The sequence below is a fragment of the Macrotis lagotis genome, chromosome 1 (assembly GCF_037893015.1).
Source record: "Macrotis lagotis isolate mMagLag1 chromosome 1, bilby.v1.9.chrom.fasta, whole genome shotgun sequence".
Classification (NCBI taxonomy): Eukaryota; Metazoa; Chordata; class Mammalia; order Peramelemorphia; family Peramelidae; genus Macrotis; species Macrotis lagotis.
In genome coordinates, this window is record NC_133658.1 from 526,088,365 (window position 1) to 526,113,486 (window position 25,122).

General features: G+C 34.5%; 1 protein-coding gene across 7 annotated transcripts in view; it reads left to right on the top strand.

Annotated features, from left to right (window-relative positions):
• The window catches only part of DMD (dystrophin), a 2,282,785-nt gene that overhangs the window by 1,532,839 nt on the left and 724,824 nt on the right, over positions 1–25,122 (top strand). The window lies entirely within an intron of this gene.

Genomic DNA, 25,122 nt, shown 5'->3' on the forward strand with positions numbered 1-25,122 from the left:
CAGCTGGATGTTTGTGGCTTCCTTCAGTGATTTCCAGAATTGAAAAGGATATTTCAGATGTTTTCTAAGAAGAGACTATCAAATATCAGACCAATTTTGAACTCAGTTCCATCCACTGAATCATCTAGTTACCACCCTCAGCAGAGAATACAGAGGGACAATCAGTTCTTTATGTGTGCCTAATGGTAGCCATGTCAGGGAGGAGAAGAAAAAGAAAGAAAAAAGAGATGTACATGATAATTTTATTATATATTTAAAATAGTTGTACATAATAGATTTGCAGTTTCATGTGCAATCATCTTTTTTATTATTTAATGTCATAGAAATGCTTATTTTATTCCATAAATTTCAAAGTAAATAAATTTAAAAAATTAAAAATACAAATGGAATTCAATCAATATTAAGTGCTTATTTTGGAAATTAAAAGACAATAAAGAAAAATCTCTGATTTTAAGAAACCATCATTCTACTGGGATTTGGATATAAAATCTGCACAGTCAGATTTCATGAAGTACAAACAAATAAGATCATTTAAGGTTCAAAGAGAATCTGGAAGAAACTGACTTTTCTGAAGAAAACTATAAAAGGATGGGTATCAAATGAAACAAAAGAATATCAGGATTGTTGGATCTAAAGATTAAAAGGTGGCAAAATATTATTGGAGTAGAAAAATATTCCAAGCCCAAGAGGATCAAAAGAACATCAGTTTCACATAGATGGGTTAAAAAGCTAGATAATGATAACCAGAACTCCTTAAGGAGAATTACTCCTTTAAAGGAACCCTGATTTCACTAGTATAAGCCCTCCTGCCTCATCTTGAGTTGGTGAAGTCATAAAATTCATCACTCCCAGTTATGCTTCAGGTGATGAACATCTCTGAATTTAGCTTGGTTGGTCTCTGGATGATCATCACCCTGTCTATCCCTGGTCTGATTCCCTAGCCTTCCAGTGTGATAGACTATCTACTGTGGAGCTTGCAGTAAGTAACCTTTGTGGTGGTATATATATAAATCATTTTTAAAATGTTTAACTTTTCATAGATCTTTAACTTTAAGGCACAATACAAAAATCTATTATTATTATTATTATAACTCACATTTCTTCAGTTCATTGTGGTTTACAAAATACTTACTTTATCCTATGAAGCAGATAATTCAAGTTATAATTATAATCCTTTAAGGAAACTGAGGCCTAGAAAGATTAAGTGATTTTTCCCAAGGCCACACAGCTAATAAATTCCTGACCTGGGACTCAAACCTTGTATTTTGACTAACTATTTGACTCAATATTATTTGCTTTGCATACTGCCTGGAGATAAGGATAATGCATAGCTATTTTCTTGGAATGTATATGAAAAACATTGAATTTATTTATCTCTGAAAATACTGTCTTTTTATTTATTTTTGCATTACAAATCAGAAAGTCCTCTACAAAACATAAATTAATAACCTTAGCACATCTTTCCTAACAACATTTTTGTGATTCTCTTCCATCTCTTGTTATTCATCATTTGTAATATACATTTGCTATAATAAATATAACATAGCACAACACAGTAGAACACTATAACCTAGCATAAAATAATACAACATGACATGACATATCACTTCACATCATATTACATATAGAGACAGCTAAGTTGTTCAGTGGGTAAGGGGCACTGGATCTAGTGTTAAGATTTCAAATCCTGCCTCAGATAATTTGCTGGCTGCATACTGCTGGCAAGCAATTTAATCTTACCCTCAATTTCCTCAGCTATAAAACTGGGGATAATAAAACTACCTACTTCACAGGGGTTTTGTGAGTGTTAAATGAATTGACAGACATTGCAAACATTAAAGGAATATATAAATACTTAAAATTATTATCACTGTTATTAATCTTTTACATTTGCATTTCATTTGCTGAAGGAAAATAGAGGAATATGGGACAATGAGTCTAGGAGGGAATAAAAGAAAGATGTGATTCAGCACTTAAGTTATATTTTTTCCTTAGAAAGATAAAAATCTGGGTAGTGTTTGCTTGTGTTCATTTTATTAATTTTCCACTTAATTCAATTAACTTTTGAGATACTTCTTTTCCTATTTTTATTTCACAGTTATCCTATATAAATCACATGGAGAACCATTTGGGGAACTTTCTTTACTTTATTTGCAATTCTCTGAGGCTTGACTTTGAAGCTCCAACAAGTATAATGCTCAGCATCCCCTCTTCCTCCCCCCATCTTTTATCCCCATCATCAGTATCATCCTCCTTAGTTTTATACTAATAAGTAACTTTATGATCATAAAACAGAAAAAATCTCTAGAATACAATAAAACAGAGGGTAATTTGCTTTATTTTCAAAAAAGAATGAATGGTAGTGCAGCTATTTGAAAGAGAAGTTGATATTTTAAATTATTCAACACAATTCATATTTGTATTTTTCTTTGTGGTATGACTGTGGAATGCAGCAAGTGTGTTTCTAATGCATTGTCATCCATATCATTTTCTCCTGAAACAGCAGGATAATGAAATTGTCTGAAGGGAAATAAATTACAGGAGTCAAAAGCTTAGTTGAAATTGCTGCATTACCCCTACTGTCAACTCTTTCACTGGCCAACCTTTGTTTTTCTGAAATAAATTGCCTGTTACTCATTTTTCCCACCTATACTTTTTTCTCAGTTTTCTTTATTCTGATCAATCATATTTTTGAAATGTTTTTGGATTCCTTATATTCTCTGACATCCTCTATAATAGAAATGATCCTCAACCAAAAGATCACCAAATACATAATAATGTTGATTATTGTTAGACTTTTGTCATATTGTGATCTCTTGCTTCTCTATGATTTTTCTCATCTCTTCCCTAAATCTCAGTTATTTGCTTCACGTATTTAGACTCTGAATCCATGGAATAGAAATAAGGGCTAATTCTATATTGTCTTCTATTACCATTATTACTATATTTCACCATAAATAAGATGCTCCCAAAATTTGAAAAAAATTGTATTATATAAAGTTATTGAACTCAAGTTTTTATTTATCATGAAATTCAAGGACCTCCTGCTCATAGCTTTCAGGAATCTTTTGGAAAAGCCTGTATTCATGCTTAGTCCATTCTGTTTCATGAATCTGAAGCACCAATTGTCTCCTCCTTTGAAATCAGGAACTTCTTTTTCATCAACCATTCTTCTTGTCTCCTGCTGAACCATCTTTGTGGACACAGGAGTTTCATTTGCCCTTTGCTCTTCAATTTATCTCTTCAATTCCCTCTCTAACTTAGGCCATTTGGCTGACTTGCCTCTCATGGTCTTCTGCCGTGGCATTTTCATTTGGGTTTTTTTCTGTAGCCAGTCCCAGATTACTTTCTTAGTTGGAGAAGGACCAAACTTAGATTCAGCAGCACAACTTCCATTCACTTTTGCAAACTGAATCACTTTGAACTTGAATTCAGCATTCTAGGAAAATCTTTTCTGAATCATTACTGGGCAGAACATGGCAAAACCAGAAACAAATGCAAAACAATAAGTGCAAAGACAAGAGTGACAAAAAGCAGGAAATGCAAGTTAAAAAAATCTGCAACCACTGTATAAGACACTCACAGTTTTACATCCAAATTTTTTGGGAAAAGGTGCATCTTATACATTTGGAAATACAGTATACAACATCCTGATAATGATGTTGATTGAATAAGCTTACATTTATTTAGTGAATTATATCTTATAAAGTGATATATGCATACAAATTTGGTATGAAAGATTAAATTGCCCTAAGATTTTGGCACTAAAAATTTGCACTAAGATATAAGTGACATAAAATAATGGTATTTCTTGTGGTTATTCTCTTTTACTATTTATGTTCATATTCTGTATATCTATAAAATGGATTCACTCATAACTTTATTAAAAATTAATTAAGGTTTAATATCTTAAATTTGCCCTGATTTTTGGAACACTTTCTGTCCCTTTGTGTATATACACACATGTATGATTTATATTACACTTAAATATTTGCAAAGTGCTTTACAAATATTGCCTCATTTGATTCTCCCACAACCCCAGGAAGTAGGTCCTATTATATCCATTTTACAGATGAGGAAATGGAAAGGTTACATGACCTACCCAAGGTCATACAGTTTCTGAGGTTGGATTCTAACTCAAATCTTCCAGATTCCAGGTCTAGCATTCTACTATTCCCCCCTATATATAGATTACATCTGTATGTATTTAATTATGTAATACATATAACATATGAAATAATACTTGAGTGTTCATGTATGTGTGTATATATATGTGTGTATATGTGTGTGTATATATATATATATATATATATATATATATATGTTTACATGAAGGCATATCTGTGTATGTTTGCAAACTTGTACATGTATTATTATTCCCAAAGAGAGGTAGCTTGGCATTGTAAAAATGTCAAGACCTGGAAGAACCTTTTTCAAATCATAACTAAAATATTCCCTGTTTCATTATAGACAACTAACTTAACTTGAAATTCTCTTCATTTGATAATGACTGGTGAACTGGGATGAAAGCAGAGTCAGTGGTCAGGGATGCTGCTCTTTAATAAATATAATAATATCCTTCCAAGGCAGACCAAAAAATTTAAATTGATTTGACAGCGATCCCTTCCAAGTAAAGGAACCTTTTAGGAAACCAAATTAATATTAGTTACTTGGTGACAATTTACATTACTCAATAGAGTTTAATACTGTATTAGAATATAATAAGGCTAATAATACTAATACCACTAATTCACATTTAAACATAACTTTAAGATTTATAAAACATTCTTCTCACAACTTAAGATAGTTAATTCAAATTTTACAGATAAAGTGATACAGAGTTACAGAGGAAAAACAATAAGATTTAGTAGAATGAATGATGAACTTAAAATATCTTTTCTAAAAACAGAATTTTTTCCTTTTTGGAATAAAATCTAAGCAAAAGATGGTTGGGTAATCTTAGTATATTTGATGATGATGATAATAATAATAATAATAAAATTATAACATTTTAAAGTCTCAAATTAATTTTAAATGTATTTTGCCCCATTTGAGTCTTACAATAACCCTTTGAAGTAGGTGTAATTTATAATCCCTATTTTAAAGGTGAGGAACCTGAGCCTAGGAGAGGTGACTTGTCCAGGGCCATGGAGGTACTAAGTATCTGAGGCAGGACTTAAACTCATCTTTTTTTGCTCCAGTTCCAACAGCTTCCTTGATAGCTTCATTAAACTATTGTATCCTGGATCATCATATGTTTCCTCTAATATGTACTTCCCAAGAGAATAGTAGTATATTCTCTGGCTTTTGCTGGAGAATTAAAATAGGAAAGAAATTGTAAAAACTAGTCCACCCCTCCTTATTTTACTGATGACATAATTATCAAGAGGTTGCACTTTGTTCAATCCCATATATCAGGCAACTGGAAGATTTGAGATTTGATTTCATGTCTTCTGACTTGAAACCTAATACTTTTTTTCACTTCTCACAATTATGTATCCACATGGATGGTCACTAGGTGGTATGGTGTATACAATGATGACCCTAGAGTAAGCAAGCTTTGAGATCAAATTCTACTTCAGACTCTTATTAGCTCTGGGGCCCATGGCTAGTCACTTAAGCATTCCCAGTCTCAGTTTCCTGATCTGTAAAATGGGGATGATAATAAAAACTACCTCTTAGGGTTATTCCAAAGACCAAAAGAGATAACTGTAAAGCACTTAGCATATAGTAGGCATTTAATAAATGTTTCCTTCCTTCCATGTTAACAACCCTTTTAGTTATAATTATTAAGGTTTTAATATACTTTCATATAATGTTAAAATTGCCAGTTTTTGCTTAGGTTACATTGAAAGGCTTTCTCTTTGACTTATTCTGGGAAAGCACTTTAATCTTATCAGGAAACTATCTCTAAATCACAGATAAATGGGTTTCTTTCAGGAGATTTCCTGGTTATAACTCATCCCATCTGTAGCGTGTGGGTTCTGAATAGGCTTCCATCCTAGAGGGTGGCCCATTGAGAATTGAATGCCTTGTCCTTTATTTGACCTCTGCCTGAATCAAATATTGTCCTAGATCTTGAGGTCTTTAGGGAGCCTTCAACCCTTGCACATCTCCAATTGGTTTAATACCTCATGATGGAATACATGTGGCGTGCCTAAGCAAAGCTGAGCTAAAATAAGAAAAGATTTGACTAGAGAAAATAATGATATTTTTATGCAGCACAAAATTTCTGTTTCCATATATGTCCATATTCTGTAGAACTATCAAAAAGGATCCTTTTTCTCATTATCTTGTAATTTTATTTTTCAAAAACATAAAGCTATGAATAATGGAAATAATTTCTTGCATAAAAATGCAGAACAGCTTAATCAAAAGTTCTTATAAGTCATCAAGGAAGAATAGCAAAAGAGCTTGCAGAGTGCCTAAACCATGGCAAGATCTTAGGAGATTTCTAAACCCTTGAAAGTTTCTTCAGATGCTACTTAGTGTTGATATCAATTTTTTTTTCACTTAGAAACCAGTCTTTGGTCACATTCACTTTTTAGTGTTTAGTCATCCTATCAATCATCATGACCATGGCCGGCCCCAGGGAAGTTTGAGAGAAACACTACAAATAATAGTTTATAATAGTACATAACTATTGGATACTGAATTTTGAGATAGTTTATCTTTCAAAATGAGCTTGAATGGAGCAGTAAGTCCAAATAGTATGAGTTTTATTAATGATGCCTTCAATTTCACTTACAGAATATAATCTTTTAATACTTCATCCTCTATCCTGGCTTTGTCCCATACCTATACAAAAAAGAAAAACAATTTTTTTCTCCCCACAAACATCCCATGGGCATTAAAGGATAAAAATGGAAGGAAGACTACAAACAAAAGAAAAATAGAAAAGATTTGCAGAAAGCATTTTAACAAATAAAACTCTATCAAGGGCCACCTTAATTGGAACCTGATAATGCAGGTTAAGATGTGCCTTTGGAAGAGGTAGAAATAACAATAAAAAGAACTGAGATCAGACAAACAGATAGGTTGTACAAAATGTGGAGAAGAGATCTGTGATAGAGGTAAAATAATGATAAGGCACCGAGGGAGAAGATATTCAACATATTTGAAAAAAGGGAACATATCCAAAAAGGAATTGGATGGGGGGGGGGGATTTAAACTCAAGTTTAAATACTTAGGGAAAGATAACAGAGAACACTAATAATTACCAGCTTTCCCATCAATATAAAAATCTCTATAAAAGTCAACTGTCCACAAATAGAGATTATCCTTAATGGGTACATTAGTGAAGAACAAGCTGGTAATATGCAACAATGGACCATTTCAAAATTAATTAAAAGATGTGAAGAATATAAACTCATTGTTCATTATAGGGGAAAATCTATTTGGTAGAATCAAATGCTACCTTACAGACTTGTTTTGCTACAACATGCTTCTCTTCCATACATTAAGATTTTTGGGAAATGTAGCACTAGAAATAACCCTTTTCAATGATCTTCTGAAAATAACATCTATTGAGGCAAAACACAACGAAATGTGTGCTCTTCGATTGTAATTACTGGCAAGATAGAGAATATCCAGGGCAGAGTGAAAGTCAAAAAAGTATTACCTATGAATAGTATGGTCCTCTAGATGTTTTTGTTTACAGCTGATAGTATGCTAATAGGACAAAGCTCCAGAAAATTTCAGAAATTGCTAAAAGAGATCAATACCCACTCAATGGAGTTTGGTTTGTTCTACCACCTAATGGATGAAGGATGTCCATTACCCAGATTTCAACATGCATTTAGATGAATAACTGGGAGATTTTTTCAAAAAGGAGAACTTTACCATAGGGCTAAGATAATTTAAAACAGTTGAAAGAATAAGAGACAGTCATGTGGAAGAAAAAGCATTAGATTAGGAATCAAGGAACCTAGATTTGAATTCCTGCTCTTACTACTTTGTGATCTTGGGCATTCCTTTTAGCCACTGTGGAGCTAATTTTCTTCAGTTATAAAATGAGGGAGTTGGACCAGATGGAAATCCAATTTAGAACTGAAGGTCTTCTGCATGACCAGTGCTCCAAAATTTTGTAAAGGGAGATATTTTTGAAGTATAAGTTGAACCTAATTTTATTGACTCCTGATTTTGTAATACTATTTTGTCAGCATAGGGTGCTTTTTAAAAATAACGTTAAAAGGAACAAAGCAATTTTAAATAAAACCTGAGCTTAACATGTAATATAAGGCAAGAGAAATGAACTCATTATATCAGAGGTAGGTAAGTGGACCAGTAGACAGAACACTAGATCCAGTCAGGAAAACCTGACTTCAAATACTATATCTAATATTTACAAGTTATGTGATCTTAGGCAAATCACTTATAAAACTCTTTCTGCCTCATTTCTTCATCTCTAAAATGGGGATGATAATACTACATCCTGTTATCAGAATAAAATAAGAGAATAGTTGTAAAGTGTTTCATAATCCTGAAATACTATATTATATATGTTGGATATCATTATTATTATCATCATCATCATCATCATGGTTTAAAATATATAAATCTATCTATATCCATATATATATAATATATATATAAAATCTTTTTTAATCTTTAGCCTCAGTAACTATCTGTGTGTGTGTATATCTTTTTCATCTTTAGCCTCAATAACAACTCATTGAATTCTCAGAGTAATTCTGAAGTATTATTAGATTTGATTTAGACTTTGATTTAGACTTCTTTTATTGGAATTGCCCTAGACTTGTATTTACCTTGACCAAATTAAATGCATAAAATAAATTGATCCTTTCAGGGGCAATTTTTAACTTTCATGACACGCATTTGTTTAAAAGATTAGGTGACAGTTTTAAAGTATTGCAATTCTTCAACCCAGTAACAGTTTTATTTTATTATCTAGCTAGGTAAATTAGTGTCATTTTTTCAATATCCAATGTTAGGTACTACAAAAATGTATATAGGACAGATATGTTATAGTCTTTAATAAATAACAGAAAGAATTTAACTGAGGCAAAAATTATCTATCCTTGAAACAGGAGAAAAATTTAAAAATACTATTTTTTGGTATTACTCCCATTGCTCCAGAAATTCTCAGAAAACTATAGCAGAAAAACCAAACAACACAAATAAGTAAACTAATTCATTTAAACAATTATTTTTCAATTGCCTATGATGTGCAGTAGACTATAATTGGTATTAGTGACGTAAAAGTGAAAGCCTTTGAGATATCTATAAATTAGTCAGCAAACAAGGTATAGACAAATAATTCTATTACAAGTTAGAATGTGGAAAGTGTAGCATATCATCACTATTATACAGCAGAGAGGAAGTATAGATAACCTGGAACCAGGTTGTTGTTCAGTTGTTTCAATCATGTCCAACTCTTCATGTCCCCATCTGGGATTTTCTTGGCAAAGGTATTTTAGTGATTTGCCATTTCCTCATCCAACTCATTTTACAGATGGGAAAACTGAGGCCGTGAAGGGGAATGACTTCTCAGGTTCAAAAGCTGGTAAATATCTTTTCAAGCCTGGTACTCTATCCACTGCACCACCTAACTGCCTTGGAATCAGAACCTAGGTTTCAAAGATTTTGGGGTTTGTGTCGTTGTTGATTTTTTGTACTTTCATAAACATGAGAAGTAGTTTGACCTCTTTGAACCTGCTTTCACATTTATAAAATGGATATAATAATACCTCAGAATTACTCTGAGAATTCAATGATTTGTTATTTAGGCTAAAGATAAAAAAGATATATATATATATATATATATATATATATATATATATATAGAGAGAGAGAGAGAGAGAGAGAGAGAGAGAGAGAGCTATAGATATAGATAGATATATGCAGATATATATAGATATAGATAGATATAGATATATACAGATATAAGGACATTCCCCATTATTATCTCTATTTTGTAGATGGGAAAACTAAGAAAGACTCCAAAAGATTAACTAACTTGGGTCATATAGCTATTAAGTGACAAACCCCCAAATAGCCTATGATGTACATTAAAATATATATTTTCTATCTGGGATCATTATCATTTTAACATATTAAACTTGTTAATCAGCATGTCATAGATGCCAGACACAGCAATATTATTTTTAAATCTACTGTTTGTACTTATAATAAATATATATATATATATTATTTGTTTTTGCAAGGCAATGGTGTTAAGTGACTTGCCCAAGGTCACACAACTAAGTAATTAATAAGTGTCTGAGGCCATATTTGAACTCAGGTCCTCCTGATACCAGGACCAGTGCTCTATCCACTGTACCACTTAGTTTTTCCATAATAAATAATTTTAACAGCTATACATAATATGCTTCTCCGAGAGTTAGTCAACTAGAACTTACTAATTAGGCACCTACCATATGCCTGCACATGCTTACATTTGCTTCATTGCTTTTTTTTTGTATAGTATTTGGTGAGTTATTGTACTTCAAGTTAGGAGATATTTTTCTCCATAACTTAAATGAACAAATTCATTGAGTGTGGGGCCGTGATTTCCACCATTTCAGAACCTGAATTTGACATAGCTGTAAATCATAATATGTTTATTGATCCAGAATTTTAAAAGACAGATTTAGTCTAGTACAATTGCTAACAACCCAGAGCTGTGCTTAAATTTCCAGATGTGTTAGTAAGACAGGGTTTAAAGTCAATGACTTGGTTTTTCAAGCTCCTTGTATTATAGAACAAAATGTGTTCAGATTCTAGTTTAGAAATGGGTAGCACTGTCATTAAAATGAAACTCGTGTATCACCAAGAAACCAGAATTGCTTCTAAAACTCCTTAGACAATAACATACCATCAATCCTCTGCAAATTTTCTTTGTCCCCTAGTAGCATATCAATGGTATATTGATCTGTACACTTGTAAAACTATTAAATTTGTCCTTTTTACTAAGACTATTTCAGTATAGCATCATTGGAGAATTTGTCATTTTAGTTATATACATTAGTAACAGATGGTATCTTGGGAATTATGTGTATATAGAGTACAGACAAGAATGACATTGTAGCTCTTCTACAAGAAAGAAGCAAAATTTCATTCAAGGACATTCATCAGTCAGGGTTGAATCAGTAGCAGAAATTAATTCACTTCTTTACCATATTGAAATAGCCTATGATCTTTCTACTTCTTGATTTTGCAAATTAAAGTAAAAGGAGTCTAGAGACCTTCTTAATGTCACCTAAAGTAGAGGAAGGGAGGGATTCTTTGCTGAACAAAATCAAAAGCACTTCATATGCTCTCTAGGACAATCTGTCCCTGAGCAAGAAACCACCATCAAACATAATCAAGGAATAATCATTTATCCTTTGCTTAGAGTTCTATGGTAAGATGGAACTCAGTCTCTGAAAGAAGACAATTTTATTTTGAAATAGCCCTGATTGTAAGGAAGTTCTGTGTGTGTTTTTCTTTCATCATGCTTAAATCTTGTCCTGTATCTTCTACTCATTGCTCCAGGTTTCTCTTTACAGTCAGTTGGAACAAATCTATTTTTTTTTACATGGCACCCATCAAAATTCTTTGAGAAAAGGGTCATGTGGCAACATTCCCCAGCTGACTCCCCACCTATCCCCAATCTTATCAAATCTTCTGCATTTGACTTCCAAGGCAAGTTCAGTTCATTTACGCTCACTTTAATATTAGTAGGGATCAGCAATCACGATCAGTCCAATCCCTCTCATTCTGTGTGAATTCTGTCTATATCCCAATACAAATTTTACATTTTCTAGATCTTTTTGAAGCAGGGCATAGAAAAATATTGTAATCTTTTGAAATTTTTTAGTACTGTGGAGGGCATTCTCCAATCTGTTGATTATTTGTAATTCCCACTTCCTAAGCCTTGGACTTTTGGTCTTACCCTGTAGGTCAGGAGAAGGCTTAGCACATAACAAGTAATTGTAGAATACACTCATGCTCAATGAGCACTGTTTTAGTCACTCATTGGGGACCTTTGGAGAATGCCTGGAGCCAGGTGTTAACCACTCCTTGAGCACCACCACTGAAAAGGTGTTTGAGTTGACTTTTGTCCAATGGAGCTTTCCCTTCCTCTTCTGGACTACCATTGCGCAGCTGCTTGCTTCCTCTCTGTAAGCTAGATCCACATAATTTGGTCATGCTGCTGGAACAATATGGCCCCGGTTCCATGTGGTTGGATATATATTGATTTAAACTTATTTTCCTTCCTTTTTTCCTTCTTAAGCTCTTTGGCCTAATTCACTTCAACTTCTGCTAATCAGTCTGTTCTTTAAGTAATTCACTATCTTCCTGCTTCTTCAGAGAACTTAACCTGTGAACTTTTTGGAGTTACCTGTGAACTACATGTTGTAACCTATGAGCTTTCTGTAATAACCTGTGAATTTTGCAGTAACCTGTGAATTAAAATCTATGAATTTTCTTACCATCCTGAGTCTAAGAAATTGGTGAGTTTTTTTACCCCAATTGAACCTGATCTTTAAAGCCCCTTTCCTGAACCCCATTTCCTCCTTCCTTTATTTTGACACTGAATGAATATCAGTAATACATATAGGCCAACGTATGCTATAACTTCAGCTTTCATTTATCTGAGATTGTGACATCTGTCACTTTATAGAAATATGGCATCCCATGAAGAATGTTCATAATAAAAAGATGTAACCTTTATTTAAGTGAGAATCTTGGAGTAATAATTAAAAGCAGTTTCTTAAATGCAACCCAGCCTACTCTTTTATTCATTTCTGAGCCCAAATGACCATTCATCTTTAGTGTTTACCCAAAATATATACTGATGGACTTGCTTTATGGGTATCCATTATAAAAGATGGATCTCTCCCAAATGAGGAGCAGTCCTGGTTGAGTTTGGTCTGTTGAAAATAAATATGTATCAACCTTCTTAGAGTTTGTCTTAATGAAGGACAAAAGATACCAGAGGATTTGGCCTTAAGAATGAATAAAATATAATTAGGTTAACAAGCATATTTAATGATAGTTTTCTGAATGGATAAGTAGCTAACATGTAGAGGTCACACCCAAGGACCAGTATCCTCACTGATGGGCAAGATCTCTTGATTTAAATAGAGTATCTCTGTCTCATCCATCTCTGGTTTGTCCAACCAAAGAATGGTATGGCCCTCAATTTAGGATGGGAGGGTGAAGAGGAGGTAGAGGAAATCCAGGAAAAGGGAGATTGGGCAGGGACATCTTCCAATAGAAGAGTCTTAGAAGACCTCAGCCAAATATAAACCTACTGGGGCTTCTGATGGGATTAGAAGGCTAACCATTGTTTTGTTTATCTTAATAGATAATTTCAGGAGGTGCTTTGTTATCTTTTTTTTTAGGCTTTTTTTTTTTGCAAGGCAATGGGGTTAAGTGGCTTGCCTAAGGTCACACAGCTAGGTAATCTTTGTGTCTCAGGCCAAATTTGAACTCTGGTACTTCTGACTCCAGGGCCAATGCTCTATCCACTTCATCACCTAGCTGCCTGGGTGTTTTGTTATCTTGACTGGACCTACCTATTCCTCTCTGTTCCTAAATTTAATCAAAAGGAGGTTATTATATGAAATAGGAGATTTTCCAGTCACTTATTTATAGCAATGTGTTAAAACTTGATCACTTTTAACACCATGGAATTGAAAGTAATAATACAGACTCTGAGGACAGTCATACCTATAGCTGGGGAAAACATCAATTGCCCATAGGGTGACAAGTTTTTTTTACCATAAAAACTCTCAACACATTCTAGCAATGTTTTGTCCTTCATTTTTGAAGAAGACCACAATATCAGGGAAGTGATGACATGGCAAGGACCTGAATTGGATTTGAGTGAGGGGGTGCTGTGCTATTACCAGCCTCACCTTCTCCTCTAGAGACATCAGAGTCTAGTGACAAGATATGAATCAGAATGACTGGAGATAGCCTTAGATGTGAGGCAATCAGGGTTAAGTGACTTGCCCAAATTTACACAGCTAGTAAAAATCAAGTGTCTGAGCCTAGATTGGAACTCCAGTCCTCCTGACTCTAAGGCCAGTGCTCCATCCACCTAGATGCCCAATACTTTCTAGGAAAGTATAGAGGGGCTCATTTCAGGAAGTGCCTAGATTCTAAAATACTCAGAATATTAAAAATTGTCTTTATAACATTTTCAAACAAAAATAAACAAAATAGGGAATAAATCTCTAGATCTTAAAATTGAAACTATACTTAACCATCTTGAATCAGTCTCTTGAAACCTTTTTAATATAATTCATCCTTTTCTCCTCAAGGAATATAGGCACCCTTGAATATGCACTGGTTCACTTAGTTGGTCATAACAAGGGATTTTATCTTATACAATTCAGACAAGATAATTTTCCTTTTCTAATTATGTAACTCCATTGTTCAAAGAGTTTAGGTATATTCCCATTGAACTGGTAACCAGTTAAGTAGTACAGTGGATAGAGGGTTGGATTTGGAATCAGGAAAATCCTAATATCAAATCCTGCCTCTTTCACTTACCAGCTGGATGATCCTGGGAAGACTGTTTAACCCCTCTCAGTCTCAGTTACTCCATTTGTAAAATGTAAGATGGTAGTAGTACCAACTCAAAGGGTTGTTTTCACAGGATAATATATAAATAGTCATATAAAGCACTTGATAAGTCTTCAGTCATTATAATTTTTTTTAGGATTCTGCAAGACAAATGGGGTTAAATGGCTTGCCCAAGGCCACTTAGCTAGGTAATTATTAAGTGTCTGAGGTCAAATTTGAACTGAGATCCTCCTGACTCCAGGGCTGGTGCTCTCTCCACTGTACCACCTAGCCACCCCCAGTCATTATAATTTAGCTATTGCTTCTAGAACAAAATATAAATTCCTGTTTAACTTTTGAAGCCCTATGCAATCATTCATCTTGTCTTTGCCAACCATGCCAATATGCTATTTATACCCAGTTTTTGATTTGGTTAAGTGAAAAACCCATGACCATCTAACCCAGGAGTGCAGGTGTAAAAAAAAAAAGACAGATTTATTAAAAAGTTATCACAGGCACAAAATAGAGAAAACAGTAGAGCTAAAAATTCTTTAAAGATAATGTGGGAGGTTAAGTGCAATAGTTTAAACCAGGGAGGCCAATTGCTGATTATATCTGGCAAGAAAGGTAAAAGAGAGCCACTCCCCTTAAATGCCCCTCTACGATCAGTGGAAGGGGTGGTGTTTTGGGAGTGATCAACATCTGGTATTGGAAGGATTACTATAGGAAGGGAGTTTTTAAGGTATCATTTTTTAACCTGACCCACTGGTGAGCATGTGGCCAAGGTCAGTCAAAGTGACATAATTTATAAGGGCATAAAATAGGTCAAAGAGGAAACACTTTAAAAATGCAGAAAAGATTACAAAAATTTGTTATATACAAAAATATAAGTTTACAATATTTCTCTGTGCTCATAGTTCCCTTGTAATATTATTGGATGTTACTTTGGCTTCCTACTTTCTGCAAGGTGATCAAACTGGTCTTTAATCTTTTCCTCATAACTTCTCTATCTCCATCTCCAGTCCTTGGCACTGACTGCTCTGGCCTACATTTCATTCTCTGAAAGATGTGCTGTATGAAGGATTGGTTATTAGTAGGATTGCGCAATGCCTATATCCTAGAAGTCAAGGTCCCTAAAGATTTAATGAACTTAAGTCATTAGTAACATTTGAAGTGAATGTTTATTGTAGTTTACAAAAAAGAATCTGAGAGTAAATCATAGAATGTTAAAACTGGAAGAGGTCACATCATTTTGTCTACCAGCACAATGAAAAGGGAGGGAACAACTCAAAGTTGAAGACCTATTGAAAACAACAGCTCCTGTTGACCTTGAGGCACAGATTCATAGCAGCTGCTTCCCTTTAGGCATTCTCAGAGCAGCTGTTCAAACCTTTTCTTCAGTTCTCAAGCCTCCCACACAGCTTCCTCCCCCCACCCCCTATTCTCTCTGCTGATGACCTTGCTTAGTAGAGCTTGGGAAAAAAAATGTGACCCTAAGTCCATTTTCTCCTTTACCTGAGGGATGCTAGTCCCCTCACTATCCACCCCCAGTTCTGATAATGAGTTGTCATTTTTGCTCAACAAGGCCAACCCTTTTTCCTGTGTGGTTATTCCTATCCTACCTTTCTTTACCAGCAGATTGCCCTTACTTTTATCCCCATTTGCTCTAATCATCCATCTCTCCCTAATACAAAAGAGGGAAGAAGCAACAATCATCATCATCATCATCTTCATTATTATACTATGTGCCAGGAACTGTTCTAAATGTTTCATCAAATATTATCTCTTTGATCCTCTTATCAAATCCTGGAAAAAGGGTTGGGTTTTTTTTTGAAGAATTTTATATTTTAAGAATCTGAGATAGACAAAGGTTAAATGACTTGCCCAAAGACATTCAGCTAATAAATGCTTAAGGTTCTAATGTCAAATGTATGCTTGCCAAAAAAATTCTTATGGAGAACTCACACAAGATAAGCACTCATAACAGGGTCAGAAGAAGTGATACAGGGAAAGTCTTTCTTAATTTGGAATTAATTATGCAGCATGGAAGACACTGGCAAAGGACCACACAGCATGGCATGCCCTCAACAGAGAGGGTGCTGTGCTCTATGAGCAAGTCAGAATTAAGGCTTTTCACAGGAAAAGTGAGATGTATAAGTTTAGAGTAGGCATCCCAGGGATCCACATGAACTATTTGTGCCCAACCTATGGTACATTTCTGAGCTCTTATTAGTCTGATCACACTTTAATGATCATACTATGTAGCTAAAATAATGTCATTTTAGTATTCTTTGATACAAAGGACAAATCCAGTCAACCAACCAATTAACCAACCAACCAAGTCTGAGGTTTATATTTGACCTCAGGCCTTTCTGATTTCAGTTCCATTGTTCTGTTGTCCCAGCAACTGGGGTGGGGAGATATAGCTGTGGTTTGAATGAAGAACTCCCCAATCTCTGATTCAGCAAGTTAAAGGAAAAAAAAAAGACTAACACTTTAATTCACAGGTTGCATACTGTTTACAAGTTTCCACAAAAAGGTCACAAGTTACGTCATTTGGAGAAACAATTAGACTGAGTTTCAGTATTGTTATGAGCTGAAGGGGGAGAGAAAGTTCGCAAATGAAGGAGAGTAATCAATCATATGGGAATCAAGTGTAGGTACTTTAATAAGGTGAAAAAAGTGAGTTTCTAAGAAGGTAATGGAGTTAAGCAAAAATGACTGGGTGAAATATCAAAGGAGATGGTCATTTTAAAGAGATATTTAAAAACTGAGAAAGGAGGTAAGTAAAGTTAAGCAAAGAGTGGGTTGAAAGAGAATAGTAAAGAGTATAGTCAAGTTAAAAAGGATAAAAGGGAAGGGAAGGGAACTTAGATCAACAGATTCAAATGCATCAAGTTGAAGCCACACTGATCTAGCAACATGGAGCTGGAGCATGTGGACCCAGCTTAGAGAAAGGAAAAGGAGAAGAAACTGGAGCAGTAACAATCTTACTGAGTCAGTAAGAAAAAAGAAGGCAAGCTGGGATGGAACCTTGCTCAAAAACATTTTGGTGGTGGGTGGAATAGTGCAGTGTTTAAGGAGTGGCTAACACTTTGAGGAGGGATAGTATATAGTCCATTGTGCATCCTCCAAGGACAGGATTTAATTTTAACAAACTGGCTTCTGACCACATCATCCAAATGTGAATGCTTTCTCTAAAGTTGCAATGATCTTTAGGTTCGTTGCCTTTTCTCAGTTCTCATCCTTCCTGTCTCTCCGCAGCATCTGAGACCATTGAATACCTCCTCCTGAATACTCTCATTTCTGGATTTTTTGTGACTTTTCTCTCTTGGTTCTCCTTCTTGTCTGATTTCTCCATCTCTTTTGTTGGTTCTTCATTTTTCTCATTTCCACCAATTGTGGGGGGTCTTTCCCACACCCCAAGTCCAGCCTCCACTTTTCTTGGGTTTTTTCCTTCTATAGTACTTTTACTTTGTATTTTCATCAGTTCACATGGGTTCAATTAACATCTTTGTGCAGATGATTACCAGATTGTTTTTGTTATGAGTTGCTGTTGTTCAGTCTTTTCAGTCCAGTCCAGTCCAACTCTTCACAATCCCATTTAGGTTATTCTACATCTGCCTACTCCAATGGACAAAGAAATGGCAACCACATAAATATCTTTATCCATGAAAAGCTAGATTCAACTAAACAACAAGGTCTTAGAGACACAGAGAGAGAGGAGAGACAGAGAGAAACAGAGACAGAGAGCATAGGAAAGAGGAAGAGAGTAAACATAAGTTTGCTACCTATTACATTCAAGATCAAATATAGAGTCCTTTGTTTGGCATCTAAAGCTCTTCACAACCTGGTCCCATCCTAACTTAGCAGTCTTCTTACATTCTCCCTTCCCCTTACTCTGGAATCCAAACATACTAGTCTCTTGGTCCCTTGCCCAGCACACTCCATGGCAAATCTTCATGATTTTATACTAATTTTTCATAATGCCCAGAACATTCTTCATCTCAACAAATGACAGAATTCCTGGTTTAAGACTCAACCCAAATTCCTACAAAAAAATCCTTCATGTTCTCCCTCCCCAGCTTGGTAAAATTACCTTCCATCTCCTCTTTATATATCATGTATCATCTGATTTGCATACATATATCCACCATTAGAATGTAAGATGGGTCTGAGTTACTTTTCTTTTTCTTTGTAACCTCATATCTTAATATAGTTCCTAGGAATATAGTTAATATTTAATAAAAGTTTATTGATTAATGGCTTGTTGATTCCTTGTGCTTATTTGTGTCAGTGGGGTCGGATGATTGGGCTATATAATACATAACTAGGAGGATCATACTGTTACAAGCCCTTATCCAGGGAGAAGGCTAACATTTGGATAAGATACAACATAGGAACAAAAGGGAAAGCATCTGAGTAATTTTCTAATAGCCCCCACTGTATCAGCATCCTGACCACATTCCAGTTTTACTTTCATATAATCTGTAATTTTCTAACAGTGGCAGAATAGATTGTATTGGTGGGGTGACTTCAAGATCAAATCAAAAAATGCCAATAATATGAATCAAATCTTCCAACATAAAACTGCTGAATGACAACTCCTATTGACAAAGCAGAGTAATAGGAAATATCTAAGATTCTGGCTTCTTGTCCTTAGCTACACAGTTTCATATACTGTAGTTACAACCCCTTCTTTAACTGAAACTTAAGAGGGATATCTCACTTGCCCAAGGTCACATAGCTACTTCAGATCATCAGACTATTAGGCTAGTATTTTTTCCTCTGGTCAAATTTGATAACCAAATTACTCCAAGCTTGCAAAACACTATGGACTACCAATTTTTTTTTTCCATTTGGGTAAAACTGAAAAGGAAATGTCATATAAGAGTCAAAGGAAGGGGCAGCTAGGTGGCTCAGTGGGTAAAGCATCAGCCCTGAAGTCAGCAGTACCTGGATTCAAATCTGATCTCAGACACTTAATAATTTACCTAGCTGTGTGGCCTTGTGCAAGCCACTTAACTCCATTTGCCTTGCAAAAAAAACCTAAAAAAAAAAAAGTCAAAGGAAGCAGTGCTATACATGCTCAGTTCTCCATATCTTTAGCCTATCCTTATAGCCCAGAGTTTATTTTTACAAAAATATCCAGTCCCTTTGATGTTTGAATGATGAGTTTGGAATAAAAAATAAAAATTTTAACCACAAAGATATTTAAAAGTCCCCAAAATGTGTTTTACTTAGAACACTTTTCTTAAAGTGGAATGCAAATAGCTTACAATATCTTGAACCAATGACCCAGAGTACCCAAAAGACATTGCTGTCTTAAGTCAAGTGGCTGTGGGTAGGAAGGTAATATTTACAGATAATTGATAGACTTCCCTCATACAGTCTCTTCTGTGAGTGCTTGTTTTTAATACTCTGCAACTTAGGAAAGTAGACATTTTTAAAGTACATGAAATGAAGCACATAAAGGATAAATGAGTCCTCTGCTTTCATGCAGCAAAGCCAGGAATAGAATATGTGATTTTTTTTTTACTCTCACTGACTAAACTAGTGAATCAGAGAAAAATCATATGAGGAAACTTCAAAGAAAACATTCAGAATACAGCATATGAGTTTTACAAAGAGAGTTAATAATGGCTTTTAAGTTCTACTGTAAGTGAAGATGCTTGTCTGACTAATCACTTTTTCCTGTATCCAATTACATTTTCTATAAATGAGAGTAATCATTTCTGAACTATTTTTGAAAAAGAAAAGAATAGTCCCCTAATCTCAATTCCTTTCAAGCAAGAAAAGCAAAATCCAACTTAGTGGATCACAAGCATATATTAGTCCCTATTACCACCATTATTCATGTTACCATTTTAGTTTGTCAAACTTCAGACCATAACAGTGATTTCAATCTTGATTTTCTTTCTTTAATTGGAGAAAAACAAAGTTCTTGAGAGTTATTTATTTTCACTTTAAAATGACAGAATAACACAGAATATTGCTTTGTACTGTCATGTGACTATACTTTCATCAACACAGATTACAAATCCAGGCAACAATCACAATTTTTTTTTCAGACCAATAATTCAGTTTGTTTATTGCATCTCAAAAATATGACAAGACAGAAAAATAATCTGGCCTATTATTTCAAGTAAAGTTATTCAAAAATATCATTTGAGAAAATGTCATTCACACAACTATTTAAACAAGATACATTTCCCTTAAGCCTAATTTCTCATGCCAGAGATTACTAATTTGTAAACATGTTTAGCAAAGTATGTATGTAAAATGTTAACCTGACTGAGGGAAGGGGGGTGAAAGGGGAAGGGTGGAAGGAAATTTTGTAACTTGGAAATATGCATGTACATATGGCTAAAAAAATAAATAAACAAACAAACATAAATAAATAGCAAGATACATTCATCACAGAACTTCTAAACTTACTGTTCAGATAATTCTAATGATAAACAAGTTTGACTAGAATTATATATAAGACCCTGTCAGAAAAATATATGAATTTATGCATATAGAGGCATATATAAAATGTATACCATGGACTGGTACATTTATATATATTCACAAGTGCTCCCCTTGTAGTAAGTTAGTGCCCTCAGTCCTTTCCAAAACCTTACTAAGTGGGGTCCACATATCACCTTTCTTTGACAGTCTATAAACATTTATTAAGTGCCTACTGTGTGCCAGGTATCTTGCTAAACACTGAGGATACAAAGAAAAGCAAAATACAGCCCCACTTTCAAGGAGCTAAAATTTAATGGAGCTGACAGTTTACTTCACTTTTATCATGTTTTTTCAGGTATTTGACTCTCCACGACCTCATTTGGCATTTTCTTGGCAAAGGTCCTAGAGTATTTTGCCTTTTCCTTCTCATTTTACTGATAAGGAAACTGAAGCAAACAAGGTTAAACTTAAATTTAAGAGTCTTGCTGAGGATCACATGGTTAGTAAGTGTTTGAGGTCAGATTCGAACTCACAAAGTTGAATTTTCTGGACTCTAGGGCTGACATGTTAACCATTATATCACCTAACTGCTTTTAAGAAGCTTACATTCTAATGGTGGAAGATAGCACATTAAAAGAAGCTAAATGTGGGGATGGGTGAGAGAAAATCCAGAACATAAACAATTCAAAGGTGCAGCCTGGAGAGAAAAGGAAAACAGGACCGGCTTGAGTGTTCTCTTTAAAATGGTTATAGAATGGGAAGAGTTAGAAAACAAAGAAAGAGTCTAAAAGATGGAGTGAATATATTCAGGTAAAAGAAAGCAATGTATCTGGTTAAGTCTAAATAGATATGCTTCATTCTGTACCTCTAGTTTGTCACTTTTCTACAGAGGCAAGCATGCTTCATCATCAGTTTCTTTGAAATTGTGCATAATTGAGCAATACATTTAGAGTTCTTCAGTCTTTCAAAATTTATTTCCTTGTTGATGTTATAATTGTATGAACTGTTCTCTTGGGTCAACTAGGTAGCACAGTGGAAAAAGCACAGGCCCTGGAGTCAGGAGGACCTAAGTTCAAATCCAGCCTCAGACACTTAATAATTCCCCACCTGTGTGACCTTGAGCAAGTCACTTAAGTCCATTGCCTTGCAAAAACCAAAAAAAGGGTGTTTTTTATTGCTAGTTGGGGGGGGATGAATTAACAAATGAACAAATAAATTTTTTAAAAAGCATTTATTAAATGGTTGAAAGGTGCCAGTCTTTGTGCTAAATACTTGAGTAGCTTTTGTAAAATCATAGAAGTCTCTACTGGAAATGAGTCGATATTTTAATGGAAGGACACAACAAGAAGCATAGGGGAATTGTTAGAAAGGAAGGCTATGTTGTAAAAGGTGGGGGGCTGGAGTGAGGAAGAGTTAGAGATTGTCATATGTATGCTAGGTGGCAGAGTACATTACCAAAGTGAACCCTAGTCATGGTATGGATCACACCAGGCATTGGCCTTTCACCAATCAGGATAGCATGTGCCCAGGAAAAGAGAATGTGAAACAAACTTCTTTATGTAATAACTACATAGAAAGGGAAAATAAATAATCCAAGAAGGAAACCAGGAAGGAAAAAAACCTTCTCTGAAGGTGAAAGCTGTTCCAAATTTGCAGCAAGAACTTGATGACAATGGGGCAGCTAGGTGGGGCAGTAGATAGAGCACTGGCCCTGGAGTCAGGAGGATTTGAGTTCAAATTTGACCTCAGACACACCTAGCTATATGACTTTGGGCAAGTTACTTAATCCTATTGCTTTGCCAGAAAAAATAAAAAATAAATGTTCTCTTGGTTCTAGTCATTTTACTCTGCATCAGTTCATCTAAAGCTTCATAGATTTATCAAAATCTGCCCCTTTAGCAATTTATGGTATAATAATATTATATAATATTCATATACTGTAATTGTTCAGAAATTCTCCAGTTGATAGATACTTGCTTTTCCTTACTTCTTTGGTTCCATTTTTCTCTCTATGTTCCCTCTTTGAGAGTACATCTGGTAATTAAGTCAGCAAGTATATCAGTAGTGTCATCAAAGCATATCCACAGTTTAGGAATTTTTTGAGTATAGTTCCAAATTGCTTTCTATAATGGTTGGATCCTTTCATAGCACAAATAGTATCATATTTTCTCATGTATAAGACACATCTTAAATTTAGGGCACCAAATTTGAAAAATATATTACATAAAGTTATTGAACTCAAGTTTTATTCATCATTAAAAGGTCCTTACCTTCTACTCATAGATTTCAGTCATCTTTTGGGCAAGTCTGGTATCTATATTCATGCTTAATCCATTCTGCTTCATGAACTTGAAGCACCAATTGTCTCCTCCTTTGAAATCAATCACTTCTTTTTCATCAGCAATTCTTCTATTCTCCTGTTGTACCATCTTTGGGACACAGGAATTCCAATGACCCTCTGCTCTTCAATCCATAGCTTCAATTCCCTAACTCAGGTCATTTTGCTGACTTCAGTAGGGTTTCTTCTTCCCATAGCCAGTTCCAGATTGTTTTCTCTGTTAGAGGAGAACCAAACTGACAATCAGCAGCACAATTTCCATTCATTTTTGTGAACTGGATCACTTTGAACTTGAATTCAGCATAGTAGGAAAATCTTTTCTGAATCATTACTGGGCAGAACATGGCAAAACCAGTAACAAATGAAAAACAATGAACATAAAGACAAGCATGAAAAAGCATAAAATGAAAGTAAAAAAATCTACAACCCCTGTATAAGACCCTCTCAGTTTTTAGACCCTGAATCTTTCCCCAAAAAAGTGCATCTTATACTTAAGAGAATTAATGGTATATTAGTGGGTCTATTATTCCACAGTGCTTCTAAAAGTTGTCATTTTTTTTAATCTTGACAATATACCTTTCCTTCTCTATGTCCCAAAGTTTATCTCTTTCCTATTTCAAACTTTCAAAGTACCTGGAACTATTGTTCAGATTTCTTCTTTATAGGGTAATGTATTCCAGTATGAAATATCATTAATGGTCAGATTCAGAAAGGTGGCTTTGCCAAATCGTGACTGATTCTAATTCTCATCTCAGATATGCATTCTAGAAGAACAGCACATATCCTTGTAACAGATCTTCATAATCTATTTATAATCTTTTTATATCCCTCAATGATAATTCCTAAATCAGCTAGTTGTAATGAAAATAGCACAGACCTGAAAGTTAGGAAGCCTAGGTTCAGGAATTGCTTGAGTCAGCTCGAACAGGTTCAAGAGAACCAATGATTAAATTTTGATTTTTAATATTTGTATCTCATAAATCAGTAACTACTGATCAGAGTTTGATTTATTGTTCTTGTCTAGAATTAAGATAGAGATAGAAAAAATGTTCATAAGACAGATAAACTTTTCCCTCTCCCCCTAAGAAAACTGACTATAAAATCTTTACAGGGTTTTGTTTCTTACTCAGTCCCAATGACCTTGGGAAGATCATTTAGTTAAGCTTTCCTATCTATAAGACAAAAAAATCGTACTGATGATTTCTAATTTCTTCAGTCTTGGGAATTATTATTCTATGCCCAGTCAACTGATGAACATCTCTTTAGCTCAGAACCACAGAATCTCACCTCAGGCCTTAGAAAAAGACATGTTAGCTCAAGTCATCCAATCCATAACTGACAAAAAGTACCCTCTACCAGGATTTTTAACCTGGAATCCATAGATGCACAAGGTATCTGATAACATAGATATATGGACAAGATGGAGAAGTACAATTGTATATTATTAGCTTTCTTTATATTCCTATTTTATTCCTTGTATTTGAAAAGATGTTTCATAGGCTTCACCAGCCTGTCAACACATACACACACACACACACACACACACACACACACACACAGTATCTACTAGGATTCTGTTCACACAGTTGAGTTATAAGTAGAAATATTTTTACATAATTTTTAAATATTTCTATTAAATTAACTTTAAGATACTAACACTAATTTGTTCCAGTAATTATCTAATTTCCAGGGTTCCTATCCTAAACCAAAAACATGAGTAACACAATTACAACTCTGAGAGTTAAGAAGAACTTTTACTCAATTATGTCTGTAAAAGACTATATCTGCAGGAAGGATATTGTAATGCTTCC